The sequence below is a fragment of the Chinchilla lanigera genome, unplaced genomic scaffold, assembly GCF_000276665.1.
Source record: "Chinchilla lanigera isolate Chin_1 unplaced genomic scaffold, ChiLan1.0 scaffold00156, whole genome shotgun sequence".
Lineage (NCBI taxonomy): Eukaryota > Metazoa > Chordata > Mammalia > Rodentia > Chinchillidae > Chinchilla > Chinchilla lanigera.
The window spans coordinates 1,688,066-1,702,511 of record NW_004955557.1 but is presented as its reverse complement, the minus strand read 5'-3'; the positions used below and the strand labels follow the sequence as shown (position 1 = coordinate 1,702,511).

General features: G+C 35.0%; 1 protein-coding gene across 1 annotated transcript in view; it reads left to right on the top strand.

Annotated features, from left to right (window-relative positions):
* Positions 1-239: 239 nt before the first annotated feature.
* The window catches only part of Cysltr1 (cysteinyl leukotriene receptor 1), a 34,755-nt gene continuing 20,548 nt past the window's right edge, over positions 240-14,446 (top strand). The window contains exon 1 of the mRNA XM_005412634.2: positions 240-706. The gene's annotated coding sequence lies outside the window, so the exon portion shown is untranslated. The remainder of the gene's footprint in view (positions 707-14,446) is intronic.

Below are 14,446 nucleotides of genomic sequence, written 5' to 3'. Positions count from 1 at the left end.
CATGGCAGGGAGGGGAGAGGGAGAGGGAGAGAAGGGAGAATAAAAAGAGGAGGGAGAGGAGAGAGAGAAAGAGGAAATTTATTTTGCTTACATTTCACATAATTCCAGTTCTATTAGCATATACGGGTAGGATTATCCCCTTTCCCCTTTGCCTACAAATAGTCTAACTAATCTCCAGTCATAAAAATCTAAGCTGAACAGAAGATGCTCCTCCCTATTTCCCATCTGGGAGCAGCTGCATGACTTCCTGAGAATTCTATTACTGAAACTGGGGGATAAAAGTTCGTTTGCACACACAGCCTGCAAGTCTCCAGTTTCAATTCTTCCTCCCTCTCCGTTCCTTCCCTTCTAACTCTGTACCAGAGAAGCGAAACTCGAGCGTGTTTTAAATAGTCTGAGGACTAATCTGAAAGAGGAAGAAGAATCTGTATATACTGCCTGGTAAACGTTCCTGCCCTGCTCTCTTGAAAACAGCACAACTCAACTTTGCAAAAAAAAGAAAAAAAAAAAAAAAAGCGCTAAACGTCAAGCACTCTGCAAATTGAGTGCACATTTACTGCTCTGGGAGATACCCAGATTTACACTTGCAGCTCACCAAGAAGGTTTACCTCTTTGAGGCTAATAGATCGGATTTCCTGAAGATTTGGAGCTTGTTGCTGAGAGCAAATGCAAAAGGACCCTGAGCTGTGATCCTTGAAGGCATCAGGTAAGGACGATTGATATTTCAGTACTAGTACCAAAACAGTATACAATAAAATTCAGTTTAACAAATCCCCCAGAATCTGGGGCTAACGTATCTGCCTTTCCAGCTTTAAATTAAACTGCTAATAGGAAATCTTTCTGCTTTATTTCTTGGCCAGAGGTTTGATCACCTAATCAGTCTATTAACAAGTATTGCTCACTCCTGCTTAGGGCTCAGCATGGTGAAATACAGAGGGGACACTCCTCAAGACTCCAGCACCTTTGCAATTAGGCCACAAATGTAGGGTATATTTTCAAATCCTATTTTAAGGACTCAATGGAATTTCTGTAATGTAATGGTAAGTTTTTTCCAATATAGAAAGAAAATATATAGTGACTGCTGAAGGTAAACCAAAAAGTGAAGAGTGACTTGGCATTTTCACAAGGTACCTTTCACACTCTGTACAACCTGAGCCTCTCAGCAGTCTATGATTTAGATAAGGTGTTTCCGTCCCCTCCCCTCTGTTTGGGAAAAAGAAAAATGAGACCGAAAAAGGTTAAGAAATTTTCTTGAAACACATCACACATCACCCAACTAGAAATTGGCAAGCTCTGACTAAAGATTTCAAAAGGAAAGAAAACTCTTTCAATGATTAGTGAGTTTAAGAAAATCCTATGATTTGTTTTGTAACTTAGACATAGCTGACATAGACCAAGTTAACACAAAGCCCATTTTATTTTTGTCAAAATCTTTGGCCAGGAGCATCTTTTCTACTTGGCACCAGGGAAGTTGTTTTAAAGGGTAAACAAATTGGCTGGTGAGACCCACCTCTTTGAATTCAATGCTTCTGTTTCCAGTGTTCTGAAATTGTTTTGAAATCCAGACAGCTGCCATAACATATATTTATATTTAGTAGGTTGTTATTCAAAAAATATATAACTAAACCTGAAATCTTTGTATATTATTTTAAATAAAACAATATTTATATTTTAAAGTATTATAAAATATAGTGAACTGCATGATATTTTAAATATATTAATGATATTTGTTTATAGGTAATTTTATGTTTACAAGTTTTAATCATTCAAATTTATTTTGTCATTGTTTTACTATGAATAGCCAAATTAGAACTAAAAGCTACCTGTATCTACTTAATAAGTAAATAACCACAAATATATTTCCATCAATTTTCTTAAAAACTGGCCCTCAATTTCCCTAAATATTGGCCATATCAGGTAATCAGGTCCTGCAAATACAATAAGTTATCCAAGGATTCAGTTAGCCCAAACAGAATGATAGGTTAAGGAAAGGGTACAGACTGAGTCGAGGCTGAATCTAATATGTCAGTATCTTCCTAATCCAGAATCATCAATTCTCACTTTCTACTACTTTCTCCCTCATACCTCTAATCAAACTTTTAGTGAATTCATGAGCTATGTAAGATAAAAGCAAGAGGGGGCTGGGGATTTAGCTCAGCGGCAAAGCGCCTGCCTGGCAAGTGCAAGGTCCTGAGTTCGGTTCCCGGTACCAGAGAAAAACCAAAAAAAAAAAAAAAAAAAAAAAAAGAAAAAGATAAAAGCAAGATTCTTCTATGGCAAAGAAAATTATAAATTTGCATTTGCAGGATCATTGGCTGGTAATAGGGGATTCTAAAAGGAAGGTACTAATTCTTAAAACACACAGGTAATTGTATGGATTTGGCACTATGCAGGATAACCTTCATAATTTCCTAGTTAAACTAGTTCTGCATAAATTCTATTCAAATCCATTTCATTATTTCTCATGTTCCTATTGAAATATCTAAAATATGTTGCCATCCAGTTAAACAAGTATTAATCAAGCTCAATAGAATACATGGCACAAAGTAAGATAAGACAGAGTCCCTCCCTTTGGGAGATGTACAGTGTTAGTAGAACTAAAAGACTGAGAGAACATAAAAAATTTGAGACCATAAACCAATGTTATTTTTTAATGGCAAATAAGTTCAGAGAACAAAGACAGGCAAAATTGAGAAGGTTTCAAAGAGGAGAGAACATGAGATGGATTTAATAGAATATCTACGATTTGTGACTGTGCTAAACAAGTGTGCTAAACATATAAGAAGTGACTACAAGTAGGTTGTTTGAATTCAGTCCTAGTCACAGAAGTTAGAGTGAGTTTAACACCTGCAGGATACACCAAGGAGCCTGATCTGCCTAGGGCAAAGGCATTGAGCTGTGGAGGAACAGAAAGTAAATCTGAATGGGAATCTAAGATCAAATTTTATTAGACACTGAATTTTAGGCACTTTCTAATGGGAAACTGTCAGCAAATTGTTAATATCTGAAGACTTAATGGAAAAACATTTTGAGCAGATGAATCTTGCAGAATTTTATCAGGGTTACTAGTGAATTAGTGAAATTCACTAGTGAAAACTAGACCTGGAAAGACAAAGGGGAGAAGTTTATGAGGCTCTAGATTAGGATAATGATATCAGAAATAGAATGGAGGGAACTCGAGACATTTAAAAAGAAAAATAAATAGAATATGGTGAGTGATTGCATGCAGAGATTATGGGCAATATCTCTGAAATTTTAAATCTGTGGAATCTGGGCAGTAATATTAGTACTCATCAGAGAAATAGGTAACTTAAAGAGGAAGTAACAATTTTAGGAAATAAGTCCTGGTTTTGAACTGTTTAATTGCAAGTGACGGCAAGAATTCATGGAGAAATGTATAATGACTGGTTAAAAAATAGTGGTACTGAATGTGACTGTTGGATGAGTGATGGAGGACAAAGTTAAATCTGGAGACTATGATAGCCAACGACATAAAACAAATAAAAATTTGTTTAGAGAAAAAAATAAAAAGAGATGACCAAGAACTGAAATGGGCAGTGTCAATACCTTCAGATGGTTGAACATGTTTGAGGTTGTTTCTGCATCTTCTGTTCTGTTCCATTGATACACATGTCTGTTTTTACCATGCTAATTTTGTCATGGCAGTTTTATAATATAACTTGAAATCCAGGATTATGATGCCTTCTGCTTTGCTCCTGCTGCCCAGAATTGGTCTTGCTATGCTAGGTCTCTTCTGGTTCCATATGAATTTCAAGATTGTTTTCTCTAGTTCTGTGAGGAATGCTGCTGGCATTGATTGAGATTATTTTATATATAAACTGATATAGATATAGATATATAGATATATATGTTTTGGAATATGGCCAATTGACAATATTGGTTTTTTCTATCCAGGAACAAGGAATGTTTTTCCAGTTTCTGATGTCTTCATAAATCTTCCTTTTTGAAGTAGTTTAGTTCTTGTTATAGAGGTGTTTCACTTCCTCCATTACATTAATTCCCAAGTATTTAATTTTTCTTGATGCTATTGAGAAAGGTATTGTTTCCCCAATTTCTTTCTCAGTGCCATCATTATTAATGTACAAAAATACTATTGATTTTTGTGCTAATTTTGTATCCTGCTTCATTGCTCAACATTGTTATTAATTCTAGAAATGATTTGATGGAGTCTTTTGGCTCTTCTATGTAAAAGATTGTATCATCTTCAAATAGTAATAATTTGACTGATTCCTTTCCTATGTGTATCTCTTTTGTTTCTTTCTCATGCCTGTTTGCACCAGATGTTTCAAGTACTATGTTAAATAGGAGTGGTGATAGTGGACATCCTTGTTTTGTTCCGCATTTTAGAGGGAAAGCATTCAGCTTTTCCCCATTTAATATGATGTTGGTAGTAAGTTTGTCATAAATGGCTTTTATCAGATTGAGAGAAGGTCCGTTTTTATCTATTTTTTTCATGGAATTTATCATAAATAGATGTTGGATTTATTTTGGTGCTTAGTAATAAATATGGTCTAGATGGAATCTTCTGAATGTGTGCAACCAGTTTTCCCAACACCATTAGTTATATTTTCTAACAAGTTATTGATCATCAGTATTTCTTGTATTCTTTGTATATAAAATGCAGCACTGGGCTGATAGAGGTATTTTCTAAGTTTGTTAAAATGATAACTATGAAAACAACTTAATAATTCAAACCACCATCCAAAGGGTTTGGCTTAAAGTTCGTTCATTCTGGGAAGTTAAAACACATAACAAGACTGAATGTGGAGGGAGTATGACCAGCTACCTCCTACTACCCACACTACACCGCTAGGCCAGATGCTTCACTCTAAGTCAGAAATCTGCTCCTACCCCTAGAACCTGTCAGTAACATCCTGTCCTCTGCAATTCCTCTTCAAGTTTTAATTCTAAAAGAAATAAAATATCTAAAAGCAGTATTTAGGCAGTATTTCCATGAACACACTCCCCAGATTTTTATTCATTGCTATTCGCTGTTATTAAGCCCACTGATTCCTGGAATTAAAAGGATAAAAACAATTTCTCACACCAAGTTTGGGATGTAATACAATATTTCAAATATTTCACTACTCTCATAAAGCCAATTAATACAACCACAGGTTCAGTTGTGATATAATGTTCCTAGAATATATAGGTATATACACTTATTGTGTCTCTCCCTTAAATACCATGACCCAGAGCTACATCTATCCCTCACCCCAATGTTATGTGGGTTTCAGCCTACGTAGACATCTATGTAGTATAATTTGAGGGCTAGTGAGAAATTTTCCCAAGTAGAAACAAATTCTTGGGAGATATATGATATTAGTCAACCTTACAGAACAGTTGGATTCATGAGTCAGAATGCCAATTTGTTGCCTTGCTGTGAGAAAACACAATGGCCAAGAAGTTGATAGATTCATAAAAAGTAGTAACACATTCCCCTTTCTACACAAAAGGCAATAAAAGAAGTTATTTAATCCAATTAACAAGTACAGTCACCTTAGACCCATTAATTTATATTCCAATGCTAGTGATAAACACCTTCAAGGGGCTGGGAATATAGCTCAGTATCACAAGCGCCTGTCTAGTAAGCACAAGGTCCTGAGTTCGATTCCTCATACCGAAAAAAAGAAAAAACCTTCAAATGACAGTTACTTTTGCCTCTAAAAATTGTTTCTAGTGAAACCATAATGTTAAGTTAAATAAATCAGATCACAAAAGTTTAAATATTCCGTAGTTTCTCTTATATAAGGAACCCAAAATACAAATAAAGAGCAAAATAAAAGGAGATATATGTTTCTCAAATAGAGAGGGAATCAAGAGATGGAGGGAGGGGAAGAAAGGGATGAAAAGATGAAAAAAGGACTTAAGATGTGTTTTATATGAGTACCAACTCCCCACAAGGAATGTAAACATTGTTTACTATAAGCATGTACTAATAAAAATTTTAAGAAATTAAATTTCTCATCAGTTAGCAGCGATGGTTGCTTTAAATATGAGTTGCACTCTTCTATCTTGTTTATCTAGTCTATTACATTTTCACTCTATCCCATCATGATTTCTCCACACCAGTCTTTCTAAATTTGGGAGGGGAGTAGGTACATGTGGGAAAAAAGAAAAAGAAAGATCTTTAAAATTTTGGCAGAAGTTAGTCAGGGAGAGGTCTTTGCTGAAATAGGGGAGAAAAGACAAAAGGGTAAATATGGTCTATTGGGCATATAAGCACATACTTGATTTCCCTTTTAAGGAAGAAAATGCTGTTATCTAATCCTAGCACTTGGGGAATCAATATTTGCCAGACATTTGAGCTTCCACTTAAAGTAACTGATGGAAATGGAAAAAGAGGTCAAATGAATACAAAAGTTACCTAGAACATTCAGATTTTCTTTTTTATTAATCCTCTTTCCCTAAAAAGGACAGCAAAATTCAGTTTGGAATCACATTTGGAGCTGTCTGAAGTACAAGATTCATTAAATTTTTCATTTAACTAATTAACATCTTTTGTTTTTACAAAGGGTTATTTTTGCATTATCATGAATTCAACAGGCTAAGTGAAACTGAACTAACAATAACAATACTCGAACATCCCTAACACGTCTTATGTACTTATTCCAAAATTCCAAGGAAGTCTCGAAGTCTCATAAGACATTAAAAGTTTCCTCTCATTCCAAATTGGTTAAGCATTATGTGCAATCTAAATTTTAGTTCTTACTTAAAACAAAAGGCCTTCAATAAAAAAATATCTTCTACAGAATCAGTATCTTGCTGCCAAGATCTAGGCATCTATATACCAAGAAGTTAAGGTCAAGCCACAGATTCAGCTGTGAGCAATGTCCTCAGAAATTCAGGATGTTCCAAGTTGCTGATAATTCAGTAGAGATTTATACAGGTATCCCTGGAAGAATAGAGGTCCCATAGGTAGTTCCTATAAAACATTCAAAAATATATAGGTTTTCTGTAACACATTTCTACTCCACAAACTATCCTCCCACCATGCACCTACACCTACACTCATACACTCATTAAGATCTCTATTGCCCTTTTATGATGTCCACTTCAACTCAAGTCTATCTTACATATCACTTTAGTCTGAATTCTGTGTGTGTGGCACAGTACTATGCAAAGGGACACACTGTGTCGTTAGCTTGGAATGCCTTTTTTTGCTTGACAGTGTTCTGTATTTGGATTCCAAGTGTCTGACAACAAAGTTGGACTAATTTCATGAATATGATGCTCTCTCTTTAAGGCAAATAAACTATTGCAGAGGAAACATCTGAGCACTTTCAAACATGCAATATCAGCACCTCTACAGTTTTTAATACTAGTAAGAATACTGCTAAGCATATTACTGGAAATACTAAGTAAGAAAACTACTTATTGTAATGATAGGGCTACAGTGATAGTGGGAGAATCTGTCTGCTCCCCACGCCACAATCTTTTACTAACCTCCATGGAGAAAAGCCACTGAAATAATTAGGACAAGCTTGATTGCTTATAGATTAAATTTCCATGGAAAACGGGTATCTTTGGTCTGTCAATCAACAACAGATCACTCAATAAACATTCATTACATATTTTTCTAAGAGAAAAATGCGATTATAAGCTAGGCTTTGGGATCCAAAACTTAAGAAAAATTACTGGGTTTGTTCTTCCTGTACAAGGGGAGTTCACAATCTACCCAGGGAGATAAGATTCCTACATGCCAATGAAATGTAATACAACATAGTAGAATACTGACTGCTTTATGTTTGGTATAGATAACAAACATAATACAAGTTCAAAGACAGAGATGAGTGTAGGATACTGTGGTCAAAGTCTGTGTCAGAAAATGAGAGATGAACCGACCCTAGTATGAGTTGGAAAGAAAATAATAAAAATGCTTATCTACACAGTGATTTACAGTTTACAGAGTACTCATGTTTGTTGATTATCCTATTCAATTGCATATCTACCCAACAAATATCAAGGAGCATCTGCTATATCAAAAGATTCACACAACATTTTCCCAAAGCTCTCTGACCTCAACCTTACAGGGTGAAGAGCACAACAAACTCTTTTTCATTGACAATAATAGACTACAGGGAGAGGAAAAAAGAGGTAATTGGTGTCTAAGTCAAATAAAAGTGGGGGGCTCCACTGAGCTTCCCCTTCATAAAATGTAAGTTTCCTACATCTTGCCACTGCTCAGTAGAAGTGGAGAAAGTAGCTGCCTTTGGAGGCTAAGCTCTGAATCCCAGCCTCCCCCACTTCCTCTTCTGCTTCAGCCCTACCCTTGTCACCCCACCCCTGTTGGCAGTCCTCCAACGTAAACAGACCATCCGGTACATGCTAGCACTTACTAGAAAGGCACAGGAAGTATTGGGGAAGCATTCAACTTGATGGAATCATTAATCTACATCTAGATACTGGTTTAATCTCTTAATCTTTTTTGTTAGTTCAACTGAAAAAACATCCATCATCAGTTCCACGCAGGATCTTAATCAAACACATCCTTTGGTCTTTGAGTTCTCATCAGTCTCTGATCAGTGTCACTTCTGAACTCTCTTCCAGCCTCACCAGACCACTGACACCTTCTTTATTTTAAATTCTTTACTTCCCTTCCTGCCCAATGTGTGGATTAAATCTGTCCCATCCCCTTTCATTTCTTCTTCAGTGACTTTTAAAGTGTTCATCCATAAATCATGGACCTCAGCACTCTTTTTTAGCTCCTCAGGTTTCTTTTTAATAGACTCTTCCCTCCTACAGGTGCCCACATTTCACTTCTACTTTATACAATTATTTATATTCGTACACAGTAAGTCTCATGTTTCCACACAAAAATACTCCCCTCTCCATCTCCTAGACACTATTATTCAAAAGCCCTTAAAACCACAAAGTTACTCAAGTTTCCCAATTAGGAGAGAAAAAAATGAATACATCACACTGTGCCATTAATGGGCTTACTTCCTAAATGACAGACATATAAGCAAAAAATGTAATAACATCACTGTAAAAATAATAGAATCATGCACATGGCAAATTCATAGAGAATGACACTGTCAACCTGCATCTTGAAGTATAAGTAGAAATTTCCCAGGTTTACCTCTTTGAAAAAAATGATGTACAGTTCAAGTATCTTCAAGCAGCTGACACATGATGAAATAAGGATCTTGAAATAAGTGGTAAAAAAGAGGTAGTCAATATGTGTGGCAACATAAGGATCAACAGAACTTGATGATGTGAGACAAGGTGTCTGTGTCAAAAACAACTGCTAGGTTCTGTGCTTGGGTGACTAGAAAACTATTAATGACAATGACACAACATAGAAGTTAGTTGTGGAAGTTAATTTGGAAAGGACAGATATTGGAATTAAGAAAAAACTCAAGTGATTCAAGTAGAGAAATGTAATAAGCAGCTGAAAATGAGAGACCACCATTCAGATAAGTAGTTTATGACTAAAACAGAGACTTGAGTCACCCATGTAAAAGTTACGTAAATGACATGTAGGTACTTAACAGATTTTGATTGCACTGATGACCTCAATTTGACTATTTGAAAAATAGGTCATTAATGAAGAGAGCTCTAAGGGAAGCGTGAGGATGGGGACAGCAGCAGGATAGCAGAACTGGTCAGGTGGTCATAACCCCTGGATTCTTCTTCAGCTTTTCCACTAGTTATGCATTCTTCAGCAAGTCATCATCACCCTACTTCCTTGCCCAAGTTTCAGATTTTTCACACTTAAAAGGACACTGGAGAAGGATCTCAAAGACTGCTTCTGCCTCAAACTAGCACCTGTTCTTGAAATAATAAAGACCACATTGTAATGACATGGACCAATAATATAATTTTCTTTTTTAAAAAAATGAATAAAATCTCACCATCCATTCACTGTGTTCCTTCTGTATATGTGAAATATTATAATAACCACTGCAGAGATAAAATGGGGAAGTATAAAGGGAAGTAAAAACAGCTGAAGGACACGACAAGATATAATACCTGCTTTCAAGGAACTTCAAATTTAATTGAACTTACTGGCCTCATTTTCAACTGACACACAATAAATCATAATTTATCTGTCAAACTTGTGTACAACTTTGGGTGGGAAAGAAATAGGTCAAATGTCGCTCTCATGCAAAGTTGTGTTTCTCAAGTTTTTGCTTTGGTAGAATGCTCTGGAAAAAAACCCTAGGACTTTTTCAAGGGTCAAACCAAAGGAAAAATAAGAAAGTAATATAATAAATGAGCTGCAGATCTAATGTACCTTGACAAAGCAATTTTTATTTTTATTAGTACATGCTTGAAATACATGATTAAATTCATCGTGAGGAATTGGAATATATACATAACACATCTTAGTTATTTTCACTTACTCTTCCCCATCCCTCCATCTTACCTCCCTCCATCTCTTGGTCCCCCACTCATTTACAAAAGATTCTCCGTTTCCTATTATATGTCTTTTACTTTGCTCTTTAAATTATTTATACTTTGAGTTTTTATATAAGAAAAACCATGTGATAAATTTGTATAAAACAATTTAGAGGAGCTGGTCTGGTTCAACACTTATATTGGGCACCAAGTATAATCCTCCTTGCTAGGTTCTGCAAAAACTATACTTATTTGTTAACTCTGATTTTTTGTTCAATCTGTAATTCAGCAGTGGGGATTAGAAAAATAACAATTTACTAGAAGTGAGAACAGAAACTAAAAAGTAAGTAGAAACAGAAAATTTAATTCTGTGACTGAACAATCCAACCTCATAAGTAAGTATTTTCCAATGTTCTAACATCCTAAGAATACCCTGGATTTCCTTCTTCCTAAAGTGTCCTTCCACATCAAACTTCTATTCTTTGAATTCAATTAGTAGTTCACCAGAGGCCTGTGAGAAGGAAGTAATATCAGTAGAACTGTGCTTTAAGAATAATTCAGCCTAAGTGATAAGAACAGATTGAAGAGAAACAAGAAAATTAAAAAGAAATTTGCAATTTCTATTATTCAGTAAACAGCGCCCCCATATTATAACCAGAAAAGGGAAAAGAAGCAGATCAATGCTTGGGATTTTGCAGTATTTTGCAAAACTGTGTTCAACTGCCATGATGTGCACCGGTATATGAATTTGTCTTACGTGCTGGTGTTTAGTGAAAATACTTGTTGAATCTGAAACTCAATAATGTGGTATAATGAAAATAACACTGGCTATGACTCAGGCATACAGGCTGTACCACTAATGCTACTTTCAGCAACCATTTTATCTTTCTGGGTCATAAAGTGAGTGGAATTAGATTAGATGTTCTCTAATTAATCAGATGTTCTTTAAGCTTCTATAAAATTAAATAGTTCAATTTCAAACAGATTCTTACAGCCATTTCTGTTATCTTCCCTTCACTGAACAGCTCTGTTTGAGAATTATTTTCACTATCTTATAGTTACTGCCTTTTCACTGACTTGTTCACAGTGACTTGGTCTCTTTAAGATTGGGAACACAGCTTTCATCTCTTTTCATATGACTCACTCTGTAATCATGAATACTCTCAAATCTTCACAAAAGCCTGTACATCAGAACATTAATATGTTACTCTTTGTGCTGTAATGTCTTTTTCTAAAAGGTGCCCGGGTAGCACTGGTAGAATTTTTCTACCTAAATGCACCTTAGAGAAGCAAATTTGATATTATGCTCGTAGATTTACAGTAACAGAAAGGATCCTAAGAAGTAAAAAAAAAAAAAAAAAAAAAAAAAAAAAAAAAAAAAACTCTACATACATTTGGAATCAAATGTATGTTTTTATCTATAGGCAATCCGAAGTTTCTGAGGAGGGAGAAGTTGTGACCAGTATGCTGTTTATCATGAGTACCTCTCTCTTTCTGATTTATTAATAAGTTGAAGCTTACTTTCCACCTTTACATGGTTCATATAAAACAAATAAACAGATGTATGAGTGTATCTCCTGCAAATAAGACCTGACTGGTTGAAATAACACCTGCCTGAGTGGCACTTGGGGTAGTCAATACATAAGCAAATGCACTGCCCAAGTGTGCTTGGGGTAAACTCTTAAGTCATTAAATTGAGTGACCACAGAGATAACAATGACAAGGTAATAAATGAAAACTATCAAGGAAGATGCAAAGAAAATGCTGCAGCATTTCAAAGGCCAAATATGAAATTGGATTGAGATCAAAAATGGCTTTTTGTTTGACTAGAAACATAAAAGTGGCACTATTACCATTTCATTTAGTAGACAATATATACCAGTCTGGGGACTATTTGGGAACACTTGCAGATCACCAGTTTTACCTGGACCACACTTTGAAGAATAATCTATAGTTGCTTCTTGTTCATACATAATTCTATTTTAGTAATAATAGAGTTGGATTGATCTGAATTGAGATCTTGCATTTTTATAGTACCTCTGAGCATTCTTATTTTTTTCCTTTATTAATTTTATTTTTAGAGGAAAAAGAACCAAAACATATTAACAAACACACAGACATAAATGAAACAATATAAAACCAATACAGAATTTCAGATGAGCTGAAAAGAAATTAATAATAATTGCTGTATTGCATACTGTTATCTTCATATAGGTTAATCCGATAAACAAATACAGACCTGCAAGAGTGATCAAAAAATTAAATATCAAATGTTTCTTTCAAGAAAGCAATAGAAATTAACAGTACAATTATCCAGTCATATTCTGTCTCTGTGTGTGTGTGTGTGTGTGTGTGTGTGTATTCCCTGTCTTCTTTATTTTCTCCTTTCCCTCATCCCATTCTTTCCTTTTTTGCAGTTTCTTTAAACTTTCTCACTAACTATTGTACCTTTTACATTTCATTTACTTTTTCAGGTTCTTATACTTATACGAGGGAGACAATATGATGTTTACACATGTGAGACTTATTTATTTCACTTATAAGTATGGTCTCTAGTGGTAACCATTTGATTATAAAAGCCTCTAGTCTTTCTTTATAGCAGAGTAATATTCCATTATATAAATATACCACAGCCTTCTTATCCATTCCTCAGTGAATGGGCATTTGGGTTGTTTCCATGATTTAGCTATTACAAATTGCACTGCTGTAAACATGGGTGCTCACATATCGTTGTGGTCTGATGGAAAAATATCCAGAAGAGGAATATAGCTGGGTTGAATGGGACCTCTAATCCTAGTTTACTGAGGAATCTCCAGACTGATTTCCACAGTGGTTGCACCAGCGTACACTCCCACCAGCAGTGGAGAATGGTCCCTTTTTCCTCACAACCCCTCCAGCATTTGTTATTGGTTGATTTCTTGATGACAGCCATTCTTTCTGGAGTAAGATGGAATCTCAGTGTTGTTTTAAATTGCATTTCTTGAATGACTAATGACGTTTAAAATTTTTTCATATATTTATTTGCCATTTGTATTTCTTTATCTGAGAAATGTGTATTCATATCAGATGCCCATTTCTGGATTGAGTCTTTGAATTTGGGTGCCTGATTTTTTTTAATTTATCATATGTTGGAGATAAAAGTCCTTTGTCTGAGGGGAAGTTGGCTAAAATATTTCCAAGTTTCTGGGTTTTCTTTTTACTCTGCTGGTGATTTCTTTAGATGTGCAAAAACTTTTCAGTAAGATGAAATCTTACTGAAAAGTAAGATTTACTAGTTACTGATTCTTTGAAGAATTTCCCATGCAGTTTGGTTTTTGTTCATGAACTCTCTGCCTCCCCCTATATCTTCAAGATTTCTACCTACTTTCTCTTCCTCCATTAAATTTGAAGAATAGTTTTGCAGGATACATCAATCTCTGTTGGAAGCTGTTTTGTCTCAGTATCTGGATTACTTCACTCCAAGCTCTTCTCAACTGAATAGTTTGTGTTGAGAATTCTGCTGTGATTCTGATGGGCTTTCCTTTATAGGTGATTTGTTTCTTTTTCTAACAGCTTTGATATTCTGTTCTTTTGCTGGATATCTGGGATCGTGATTGCTGTGTCTGGATGTAGTTTTATTTTAGTTATGGCTATTTGGAGTTCTATATGCCTCACTTACTGTATGTCAAATTCTTTTTCCATGTTTGAGAAATTTTCTGCTACTATTTCTGCAAATATTCTTTTTATGTCATTAACGTTCCCTCCTGCTGTTTCATTGACACCTATTAGTCTTACATTATTTCTCTTTGCATCATCTTGCAGCTGTTGAATTGCTATTTTCTGGTTCCTTATTAATTTTAAGAGATCCTTCTTTTCATGATCATTAGCTACAATTCTGTCTTTGACATCTGAAATTCTATCTTCAGCTTCATTCAAGCAATTTAGCCAGCTTTCAATGGAAGTTTTTATTTCCTAGATATCTCTTTGAATCTGTTTCATGCATTCTAGTTCTTTCCTATATTGTTCATTTAACGTTTCCACCATTTTCCTATGCTCATTTATATATATATATATATTTATATATATATATATACACACACAT